Source organism: Triticum dicoccoides, chromosome 6A (genome assembly GCF_002162155.2).
Source record: "Triticum dicoccoides isolate Atlit2015 ecotype Zavitan chromosome 6A, WEW_v2.0, whole genome shotgun sequence".
Taxonomy (NCBI): Eukaryota; Viridiplantae; Streptophyta; class Magnoliopsida; order Poales; family Poaceae; genus Triticum; species Triticum dicoccoides.
This window is the reverse complement of record NC_041390.1, coordinates 94,314,194-94,327,175: the sequence shown is the minus strand read 5'-3', so window position 1 is coordinate 94,327,175 and position 12,982 is coordinate 94,314,194.

The following is a 12,982-nucleotide window of genomic DNA, read 5'->3' as shown; positions in this document are numbered from 1 at the left end:
CCATGAACCGGTACTAATGCATCAAAACCCATTAGTACCGGTTGGTGGCACCAACCGGTACTAAAGGCCTAACCTTTAGTCCTGGTTGGTGCCACCAACCGGGACTAATGGGCATCGCACCCTTTAGTCCCGGTTCGTGGCACGAACCGGGACTAAAGGGCCCAGATGAACCGAGACTAATGCCTTAGCCGCACGAACCGGGATAAATGCTCCCATTAGTCCCTGTTCTTGACTGAACCGGGACTAATGTGAAAACTGCCCTGGACCAAAGCCCTGTTTTCTACTAGTGTCAGTCATTGAAGCAATTGCAATTTATCATAACATAGGAAAGAGTCAATGTATAAGAGCTTTTCAGGAAGTCCACATACTCAACTATCATATAATCTTTCACAATTGCTGACACTCATGCAATACTTATGGGTATGGTGTTTTAATCGAACATAGAGAAAGATAGGGGCTTATAGTTTTGCCTCCCAACGTTTTACCTCAAGGGTAATGCCAACAATAATAGTTCATGAAAACTCACATCCAATTAGCCATATATACCAGGATCTTTCCAACATATTGTGCTTGCCAAAGGATAAAATGTAAAAAGGAAGGGTGAAGATCACCATGACTCTTATGCAATCTAGGAGATAAAAGTAAAAGATAGGCCCTTCGCAGAGGGAAGCAGAGGTTGTCATGCGCTTTTATGGTTGGACGCACAAAATCTTAATGCGAAAGAACGTCACTTTATATTACCACTTGTGATATGGACCTTTATTATGCAATATGTCACTTTTATTACTTCCATATCACACGCTTGTATAAAGCTTATTTCCTCCACACCAATCAATCATACATATTTAGAGAGCAATTTTTATTGCTTGCACCGATGACAACTTACTGGATGGATCTTACTCAATCCATAGGTAGATATGGTGGACTCTATGGCAAGACTGGTTTAAGGGTATTTGGAAGCACAAGCAGTATCTCTACTTGGTGCAATGAATTTTCCTAGCATGAGGGGGAAAGGCAAGCTCATCATGTTGAAAGATCCAAGACAATATAATTTATCTAAGATGTAAGAAAACATAACCCATTACGTTGTCTTCCTTGTCAAATGTCAACTCTTTAGCATGTCATATTTTAATGAGTGCTCACAATCATAAAAGATGTCCAAGATAGTATATTTATATGTGAAGATCTCTCTTTCTTTATTACTTCCTATTAATTGCAACGATGACCAAAACTGTGTTTGTCAACTCTCAACAAATTTTATTCATCATACTCTTTCTATGTGAGCTCATTACTCTCCATAAGACTCATATGATCTCTTTGTTTCTTTTTATTTCTTTCTCTTTTCTTTTATTCCCTTAGGATCATGGCAAAATAATCAAGCTCTTGACTCAACACTAATCTTTATTATATAGCTCACGGACTCGATTACATAGAAGGATAATAGAGAAAAACTCACAACTAGATCATACTAAGAACTTTTATTCTACTAGATCAAGATATTACCAAAAGGATCAAACTAAGAAAAACGGTAAAGATAAAAGTGATGGTGATACGATACCGGGGCACTCCCCCAAGCTTGGCAGTTGCCAAGTGGAGTGCCCATACCAGATACTCAATTCTTCTTTGTTGGTGGAGACGGTGGTGATTTTGTTGATGTCGTAGGCTTCTTCCTTAATTTGTGTTTGAGGACAGAATTTTGGTCCCTTAGGTCCTCGATATCCTGCTCCAAGCTCAGTATCTTTTTTCATAGTTCCTGTTTGTTCTCCTACAAGAGGCGAAAAGGGATAAAATCGATCTTAGGTTTGTTTACCCTATCCAGGAGGCTTGACATTTTGAACTCCACATGCATGTCCCCAGGTTGAGGTAGTGGGACTTCATCTTCATCTGAGCTCGTCTCCTCCTTTCCCTTGGGTTCATAGTCCTCTTCTTCTTCCGTAGTCCAACCACAATGCTCCACATCCCCGTAAACCTTAGGATCTGCAAGGTTATCAGCCACATAGCTGTCTCCTTCCGAATCCTAGGATGACATGTTGCTCTGTCTGCAGCAGGATAGCTCAAAACAAAGACAAGAGATATTTGCGTGATACGGGAGTCAAAACCCCCGGGAGATTATATAATGAATTTTTACCGACCAAAATATGTGTCGTGTATGAAAACAGAGTCCAGAGAGCACACGAGGTGGGTGGCGCGCCCAGTAGGGTAGGGCGCGCCCCCCACCCTCGTGGAGGCCCCGTGTCCTTCCCGAACTGCTTCTTATTTTTCTATTTCTCTAAATATTCCAAAACGGAGAAATACTGCCTTAAAACTGTTTTGGAGTCGGTATACTTACCGTACCACATACCTATTCCTTTTCGGAGTCTGAAACATTCTGGAAAGTGTCCTTTATGTATTCCTCTGGGGTTACGGTTTCGATAACATTGGTTTCAACATTTATGGGATTACTTGAGATATAGTGTTTGATTCTTTGACCATTCACCACCTTCGGATTTGTGCTTTCGAAGTTGTTGATTTTTATGGCACCGGAATGGTAGACCTCCTCGATAACGTAAGGACCTTCCCATTTAGAGAGAAGTTTTCTTGCAAAAAATCTTAAACAAGAGTTGTATAGCAATACATAATCACCTACATTAAACTCACGCTTTTGTATCCTTTTGTCATGCCATCTTTTAACTTTTTCTTTAAACAACTTGGCATTTTCGTAGGCTTGGGTTCTCCATTCATCAAGTGAGCTAATATCAAATAACCTCTTCTCAACGGCAAGTTTAAAATCATAATTAATATCTTTAATAGCCCAATAAGCCTTGTGTTCTAGTTCGAGAGGTAAATGACATGCTTTTCCATAGACCATTTTATACGGAGACATACCCATAGGATTTTTATATGCAGTTCTATAGGCCCATAATGCATCATCAAGTTTCTTGGACCAATTCTTTCTAGACCTATTAACAGTCTTTTGCAAAATTAATTTGAGTTCTCTATTACTCAATTCTACTTGACCACTAGACTGAGGGTGATAAGGAGATGCAATTCTATGATTAACATCATATTTAGCAAGCATTTTACGGAAAGCACCATGAATAAAATGTGAACCACCATCAGTCAATAAATATCTAGGGACTCCAAATCTTGGAAAAATAACTTCTTTAAGCATCTTAAAAGAGGTGTTATGATCAGCACTACTAGTTGGAATAGCTTCTACCCACTTAGTAACATAATCAACAGCAACTAAAATATGTGTATAACCATTAGAGGAAGGAAAAGGTCCCATACAGTCCAAGCCCCAAACATCAAATGGTTCAATAACAAGTGAATAATTCATAGTCATTTCTTGACGTCTACTAATATTACCAATTCTTTGACATTCATCACAAGATAAGACAAACTTACGGGCATCCTTGAAGAGAGTAGGCCAATAAAAACCAGATTGTAGTACCTTATGTGCAGTTCTATCTCCAGCATGGTGTCCTCCATAAGCTTCGGAGTGACACTTGCGTAGGATCTGTTCCTGTTCATGCTCAGGTACACAAACTCTAATAACACCATCTACTCCTTCTTTATAAAGATGTGGGTCATCCCAAAAGTAATGCCTCAAATCATAGAAGAACTTTTTCTTTTGCTGCTATGTGAAACTAGGTGGTATGAACTTAGCAACAATGTAATTAGCATAATCAACATACCATGGAGCAGTATGAGAGCCATTTATGACATTTAATTTCTCATCAGGGAAGCTATCATCAATAGGTAGTGGGTCATCAAGCACATTTTCTAACCTAGACAAGTTGTCTGCAACGGGGTTCTCAGCTCCTTTTCTATCAACAATATGCAAATCAAATTCTTGTAGCAAGAGAACCCATCTAATAAGTCTAGGTTTAGCATCTTTCTTTCCATAAGATATTTAATAGAAGATCAGTGTGAATAGTTACTTTAGAATCAACAATATAAGGTCTAAACTTATCACAAGCAAATGCAACTGCTAGGAATTCTTTTTCAGTAGTAGCATAATTTCTTTGAGCATTGTCTAGAGTTTTACTAGCATATTGAATAACGTTTAGTTTCTTATCAACTCTTTGTCCTAGAACATCACCTACAGCATAATCACTAGCATCACACATAATTTCAAAGGGTAAATTCCAATCAGGTGGCTGAACAATAGGTGCAGAGGTCAATGCTTTCTTAAGTATTTCAAATGCTTCTACACAATCATCATCAAAGACAAATGGTATATCTTTTTGTAATAAATTAGTCAGAGTCCGAGAAATTTTTGAGTAGTCCTTAATGAACCTCTTATAAAAACCGACATGACCAAGGAAACTTCTTATACCTTTGATGTCCTTGGGACATGGCATCTTTTCAATAGCATCAACCTTGTCTTTATCAACTTCAATACCTCTTTCAGAAACTTTATGCCCCAAGACAATACCTTCATTAACCATAAAGTGGCACTTTTCCCAATTCAAGACAAGATTAGTTTCTTCACATCTCTGCAAAACTCGATCAAGGTTGCTCAAGCAATCATCTAAAGAAGATCCATAGACGGAAAAGTCGTCCATGAAAACCTCACAAATCTTTTCACAAAAGTCAGAGAATATAGTCATCATGCATCTTTGAAAGGTAGCAGGTGCATTACATAAACCAAAAGGCATACGTCTATAAGCAAAAGTACCAAAAGGGCATGTAAAAGTAGTCTTTGATTGATCTTTCGCTGACACAGGTATTTGAGAGAAACCAGAATAACCATCTAGAAAGCAAAAATGTGTATGTTTAGATAATCTTTATAGCATTTGATCGATAAAAGGTAAGGGATAATGATCTTTTTTAGTAGCCTTATTTAATTTGCGGACATCAATTACCATCCTATAACCTATAATAATTCTTTGAGGAATCAATTCATCTTTATCATTAGGAACAACAGTAATACCTCCCTTCTTAGGGACGCAATGGACAGGGCTTACCCATTGACTATCAACAACGGGATAAATTATACCTGCCTCAAGGAGCTTTAGAATCTCCTTTCTTACCATTTCTTTCATTTTAGGATTCAGCCGGCGTTGATGATCACAAACTGGTTTAGCATCTTCTTCCAAATTAATTTTATGTTGACATAGAGTGGGACTAATGCCCTTAAGATCATCAAGAGTATACCAAATAGCAGCACAGTGCTTCTTCAGAGTTTTCAATAATCTCTCTTCTTCATGTTCTGAAAGGTTAGCACTAATAATAACAGGATATATCTTTTTCTCATCAAGATAAGCATATTTAAGAGTATCAGGTAACGGTTTAAGCTCAAACACGGGATCACCCTTGGGTGGAGGAGGATCCCCTAGGATTTCAACGGGTAAATTGTTTTTCAGAATAGGTTCCTATTTAAAGAATACTTCATCTAATTCCCTTCTTTCATTCATAAACATATCATTTTCATGGTCTAGCAAGTATTGTTCTAAATGATCACTAGGAGGTACGGCAATAGCAGCAAGACCAATAATTTCATCCTTACTAGGTAATTCTTCTTCACGGTGTTTTCTACTAAATTTAGAAAAATTAAATTCATGAGTCATATCATCTAAACCGATAGTAACAACATCTCTTTTGCAATCTATGGTAGCATTAACAGTATTTAAGAAGGGTCTACCAAATATAATGGGACAAAAGCTATCTTGTGGGGAACCAAGAACAAGAAAATCAGCAGGATATTTAGTTGTCCCACACAAGACTTCAACATGTCTAACAATTCCCATTGGTGAAATAGTATCTCCATTGGCAAGTTAAATTGTGACATCAATATCTTCCATCTCAGCAGGTGCAATATCATGCATAATTTCTTTGTATAGCTCAATAGGTATTGCACTAGCACTAGCACCCATATCACACAAGCCATGATAACAATGATCTCATATTTTAACAGAAATAATAGGCATGCCTACCATAGGTCTAGGTTTATCTTTATCACGGGGTTTAGCAATTCTAGTAGTTTCATTACAGAAATAAATAACATGTCCATCTATATTATCAGACAAGAGATCTTTAACAATAGCAATATTAGGTTCAACTTTAACTTGCTCAGGAGGGGTATATGTTTTAATATTGCTTTTACGAACCACAGTTGAAGCTTTAGCATGATCCTTTATCTTAACATGGAAAGGTGGTTTCTCAACATAAGAAGTAGGAAAAATAGGATCATTATAAGTGATAGTCTTTTCTTTAACTTTAATAGGTGCAGCTAATTTTACTTCTATGGGAGGATGATATTTAAGCCACTTCTCCTTGGGGAGATCAACATAAGCAGCAAAAGATTCACAGAAAGAAGCTACTATCTCAAAGTCAAGTCCACATTTAGTGCTAAATTTACGAAAAATATTGGTATCCATAAAAGATTTAACACAATCAAAACTAGGTGTCATACCTGACTCCTTACCATTGTCAAGGTCCCAATCTTCAGAGTTGCGTTTAATTCTTTCCAATAAATCCCATTTGAATTCAATAGTCTTCATCATAAAAGAGCCAGCACAAGAAGTATCAAGCATGGTGCGATTGTTACCAGAAAGCCGAGCATAAATTTTTTGAATAATCATTTCTCTTGAGAGCTCATGATTGGGGCATGAATATAACATTGATTTAAGCCTCCCCCAAGCTTGAGCGATGCTTTCTCCTTCGCGAGGCCAAAAATTATATATATAATTGCGATCACGATGAACAAGATGCATAGGATAAAACTTCTGATGAAATTGCAATTTCAATCGTTCGTAATTCCAAGACCTCATATCATCACATAGCCTATACCATGTCGATGCATCTCCCCTCAAAGATAAGGGGAAGACCTTCTTCTTAACAGCATCTCCGGGTACACCTACAAGCTTAAATAATCCACAAACTTGATCCACATATATCAGATGTTCATCAGGATGTTTTGTTCCATCTCCGAGAAAAGGATTAGCTAGCAGTTTTTCTATCATACCCGAAGGAACTTCAAAGCAAGCATTTTCATTTTCAGTAGGTTCAGTAGGTTGAGGAGCAACTCTTTTCTCTACTAGTCGGGGTGAAGATACCCCGAACAAGCCCCTTAGAGGATTACTTTCCATAGTAACAAGTGACAGTAAATTTCAGCACACTATATAAATTTTTCCTTACCAAAGGTGCTTCACTCCCCGGCAACGGTGCCAGAAAAGAGTCTTGATGACCCACAAGTATAGGGGATCTATCGTAGTCCTTTCGATAGGTAAGAGTGTCGAACCCAATGAGGAGCAGAAGGAAATGATAAGCGGTTTCTAGCAAGGTATACTCTGCAAGTACTGAAATAAGTGGTAACAGATAGTTTTGTGATAAGATAATTTGTAACGAGCAACAAGTAACAAAAGTAAATAAAGTGCAGCAAGGTGGCCCAATCCTTTTTGTAGCAAAGGACAAGCCAGGACAAACTCTTATATGATGTAAAGCGCTCTCGAGAACACATGGGAATATCGTCAAGCTAGGTTTCATCACGTTCATATGATTCGCATTTGGTACTTTGATAATTTGGTATGTGGGTGGACAAGTGCTTGGGTGCTGCCCTTACTTGGACAAGCATCCCACTTACGATTAACCTCTATTGCAAGCATCCGCAAATACAACAAAAGTATTAAGGTAAACCTAACCATAGCATGAAACATATGGATCCAAATCAGCCCCTTACGAAGCAACGCATAAACTAGGGTTTAAGCTTCTGTCACTCTAGCAACCCATCATCTACTTATTACTCCCCAATGCCTTCTTCTAGGCCCAAATAATGGTGAAGTGTCATGTAGTCGACGTTCACATTACACCACTAGAGGAGAGACAACATGCATCTCATCAAAATATCGAACGAATACCAAATTCACATGACTACTAATAGCAAGACTTCTCCCATGTCCTCAAGAACAAAATTAACTACTCACAAAGCATAAACATGTTCATAATTAGAGGGGTATTAATATTCATATAGGAACTGAACATACGATCTTCCACCAATTAAACCAACTAGCATCAACTACAAGGAGTAATTAACACTACTAGCAACCTACTAGCACCAATCCCAGACTTGGAGACAAGAATTGGATACAAGAGACGAACTAGGGTTTTGAGATGAGATGGTGCTGTTGAAGATGTTGATGGATATTGCCCTCTCCCAATGAGAGGAGCATTGGCGATGACGATGGCGATGATTTCCCCCTCCGAGAGGGAAGTTTCCCCAGCCGAACAGCTCCGCCAAAGCCCTAGATTGGTTCTGCCTCGTGGCGGCGGAGTTTCATTTGAGAAGCTAGCTTATGATTTTTTTCCCATCGAAAGACTCCATATAGCAGAAGATGGCCACCGGAGGGCCACCAGGGGGCCCACGAGGTAGGGGGCGCGCCTAGGGGGGTAGGGCGCGCCCCCCACCCTCGTGGGAAGGGTGTGGCCCCCCTAGTGAAGTTCTTGCTCTCAATATTTTTTATATATTTGGAAAACATCTTCCGTGAAGGTTCGAGACTTTTGGAGCTGTGCAGAATAGGTCTCTAATATTTGCTCCTTTTCCAGCCCAGAATCCCAGCTGCCGGCATTCTCCCTCTTTATGTAAACCTTGTAAAATAAGAGAGAATAGGCATAAGTACTGTGACATAATGTGTAATAACAGCCCATAATGCAATAAATATTGATATAAAAGCATGATGCAAAATGGACGTATCACGTATCAACTCCCCCATGCTTAGACCCTGCTTGTCCTCAAGCGAAAGCCGAAATCAAAAAATATGTCCACATGTTTGGAGATAGAGGTGTCGATAAAAATAAAATACGTACATGAGGGCATCATGATCATTCTTAGAACAACAGCTTATATAATTCTTATCATATGATCTCTTATGCAAGAGTAACAATTCAATCACAATTTCAAGTATGAATCATAAACTTCATTGAAAACTAACAAACTATAATCTCAGTCATTGGAGCAATTGCAATTTATCATAACATAGGAAAGAGTCAATATAAGAGCTTTTCAGCAAGTCCACATACTCAACTATCATATAGTCTTTCACAGTTGCTAACACTCACGCAATACTTACGGGTATGCAGTTTTAATCGGACACAGAGAAAGATAGGGGCTTATAGTTTTGCCTCCCAACGTTTTACCTCAAGGGTAATGTCAACAATAATAGTTCATGAAAACTCACATCCAATTACCCATATATACAACGATCTTTCCCACATGTTGTGCTTGCCAAAAGATAAAATGTAAAAAAGGAAAGGTGAGGATCACCATGACTCTTATGTAAGGTAGGAGATAAAAGTAAAAGATAGTCCCTTTGCAGAGGGAAGCAGTGGTTGTCATGCGCTTTTCTGGTTGGATGCACAAAATCTTAATGCGAATGAACGTCACTTTATATTACCACTTGTGATATGGAACTTTATTATGCAGTCCGTCGCTTTTATTTCTTCCATATCACAAGATCGTATAAAGCTTATTTTCTCCCACAATAATAAGTCATACATATTTCGAGAGTAAATTTTGTTGCTTGCACCGATGACAACTTACTTGAAGGATCTTACTCAATCCATAGGTAGATATGGTGGACTCTCATGGCAAAATTGGGTTTACGGGTGTTTGGAAGCACAAGTAGTATCTCTACTTGGTGCAAAGAATTGGCTAGCATTGGAGGGAAAGGCAAGCTCAATCATGTTGGATGATCCATGATAATATAATTTATCTCAGATCTAAGAAAACATAACCCATTACGTTGTCTTCCTTGTCCAACGTCAACTCTTTAGCATGTCATATTTTAATGAGTGCTCACAATCATAAAAGATGTCCAAGATAGTATATTTATATGTGAAGACCTCTGTTTCTTTATTACTTCCTATTAACTGCAACGGTGACCAAAACTATGTTTGTCAACTCTCAACAACTTTTATACATCATACTCTTTCTATGTGAGCTCATTAATCTCCATAAGATCCATATGATCTCTTTGTTTCTTTTTATTTATTATCTTTTCTTTTATTCACTCAAGATTATGGCAAAATAATCAAGCCCTTGACTCAACACTAATCTTTATGATATGTAGCTCACGGACTCGATTACATAGAAGGATCATAAAGCAAAACTCACAACTAGATCATACTAAAACTTTTTGCTACTAGATCAAGATATTACCAAAAGAATCGAACTAAGAAAAACGGTAAAGCCAGAAGTGATGGTGATACGATTCTGGGGCACTCCCCCAAGCTTGGCAGTTGCCAAGGGGAGTGCCCATACCAGATACTCAATTCTTCTTTGTTGGTGGAGAGGGTGGAGTTGTTGATGATGTAGGCTTGTTGTCCCTCTTCCAAGGCATAGGCTCGCCATCATAGAAGGATGACCGAGTCTCCTGAATCCTCAAATCTGCAGCCAAACTCATCCTCTTGAATCTATACTCATACTCATAGTTTTGATTTTGCAGGTCATAAATCTGGGCTTAGAGGTGCTCGATTTTCTCGTGAAGCTTGAAGATGGCCTCCCCAATGTCCTTGGCGTCCAGCTTGTGGTTGTTGGTTAACTCCGTGATCATAATGTGATTGGAGTCAAGTCCACGCTCCACCATCTCCTGGCACCTGGAAACTTGTTGCTCCATTGCCTCGAGCCTTGTCTCCACACTTCCGGTCCTCCTTGGTCCCTCAACATCACAGATGTGCAGCACCCCCTCATGCATCTCAATGGTTTGAGGGTGTTGCAACACTTCCGCGAGGTTGGGGTTGATGACCTTATCGAAGAACTTGTCCTTGGGGGCACTTGGAGACGTCATGATGATCTAGATCTGTCAGAAAAACTACTCGAAGCAAGAACGTGATATTTTTTTCGTGATATTGTGGTCAAAACTTTCGGGATATATATAATGAATTTTTACTGATCAAAATACATATCATGCAAGAAAACGGAGTCCGGAGAGCACACGAGGTGCTCACGAGGCAGGGGCGCGCCCAGGGGGGTAGGGCGCGCCCTCCACCCTCGTGGAGCCCTCGTGTCCTTCCCCGACTGCTTCTTATTTTTCTATTTTTCTAAATATTCCAAAATAGAGAAAAATTGCCATTAATACAGTTTTGGAGTCGGTTTACTTACCGTACCACATACCTATTCCTTTTTGGAGTCTGAAACATTCCGGAAAGCGTCCCTTATGTATTCCTCTAGGGTTACGATTTCAATAACATTGGTTTCAACATTTATAGGATTACCTGAGATATAATGTTTGATTCTTTGACCGTTCACCACATTCGGATTTGTGCCTTCGAAGTTGTTGATTTTTATGGCACCGGAATGATAGACCTCCTCGATAACATAAGGACCTTCCCATTTAGGGAGAAGCTTTCCTGCAAAAAATCTTAAACAAGAGTTGTATAGCAATACATAATCACCTACATTAAACTCACGGTTTGTATCCTTTTGTCATGCCATCTTTTAACCTTTTCTTTAAACAATTTGGCATTCTCATAGGCTTGGGTTCTCCATTCATCAAGTGAGCCAATGTCAAATAACCTTTTCTCACCGGCAAGTTTGAAATCATAATTGAGCTCTTTGATAGCCCAATAAGCCTTATGTTCTAGTTTGAGAGGTAAGTGACATGATTTTCCATAAACCATTTTGTACGGAGGCATACCCATAGGATTTTTATATGCATTTCTATAGGCCCATAATGCATCATCAAGTTTCTTGAACCAATTCTTTCTAGATCTATTAACGGTCTTTTGCAAAATTAATTTGAGTTCTCTATTACTCAATTCTACTTGACCACTAGACTGTGGGTGAGAAGGAGATGCAATTCTATGATTAACATCATACTTAGGAAGCATTTTATGGAAAGCATCATGAATAAAATGTGAACCACCATAGTCATTAGATATCTAGGGACTCCAAACCTCGGAAAATAACTTCTTTAAGCATCTTAATAGAGGTGTTATGATCAGCACTACTAGTTGGAATAGCTTCTACCCACTTAGTAACGTAATCAACATCAACTAAAATATGTGTATATCCATTAGAGGCAGGAAACGGTCCCATATAATCAAAATCCCAAACATCAAATGGTTCTATAACAAGTGAATAATTCATAGGCATTTCTTGACGCTACTAATATTACCAATTCTTTGACATTCATCACAAGATAAGACAAACTTACAGGCATCCTTGAAGAGAGTAGGCCAATAAAAACCGGATTGCAATACCTTATGCGCAGTTCTATCTCCAACGTGGTGTCCTCCATAAGCTTCGGAGTGACACTTGCGTAGGATATGTTCCTGTTCATGCTCAGGTACACAACGTCTAATAACACCATCTACTCCTTCTTTATAAAGATGTGGGTCATCCCAAAAGTAATGTCTTAAATCATAGAAAAACTTTTTCTTTTGCTGGTATGTGAAACTAGGTGGTATAAACTCAGCCACAATGTAATTAGCATAATCAACATACGCTACAAAAAAAGACACATCCGTGACATTTTGGGCCGGACGAATTTTTTCCTGTCATACATATGACACTTCTATGACGATAATTGTGACAAAACCCGGTATCATCATAGATGTGGTGGGCTCCTACTTCTATGACAAAAAATCATGACAGAAAATGGGCTTTTCGTCCTCGGCGGGCCAGAGACGCAGCTGCATGACATTCTTTGGGCCGTCCATGACGGAAAAAACCATGGTAGAAGCGAGGGGGAGGAAAATTTCGGGGAGTTCCCGGTTACGGTGGGAGGTCGGGGGCCGAGCGATGCGCGTTTCTCTCATACACGTACGCGCGTGTGTGCGAGGCGTTGGCTCTAACTGAACCCGACTGACGCGTTGGGCTCTAACTGAACCCGAGCGAGGCATTGGGCTCTAACTGAACCTGAGCGATTGCACTGCAGGCTACGCGTTACTGAAGCCAACCGATTGATCGATGGCTGTTAACTGAACCCGATCGAGCGATTCCTTCGCTACTGCTGCTAACTGAAGCCGATCGATGCTGCCTCTGGGATGAACAGTGAGC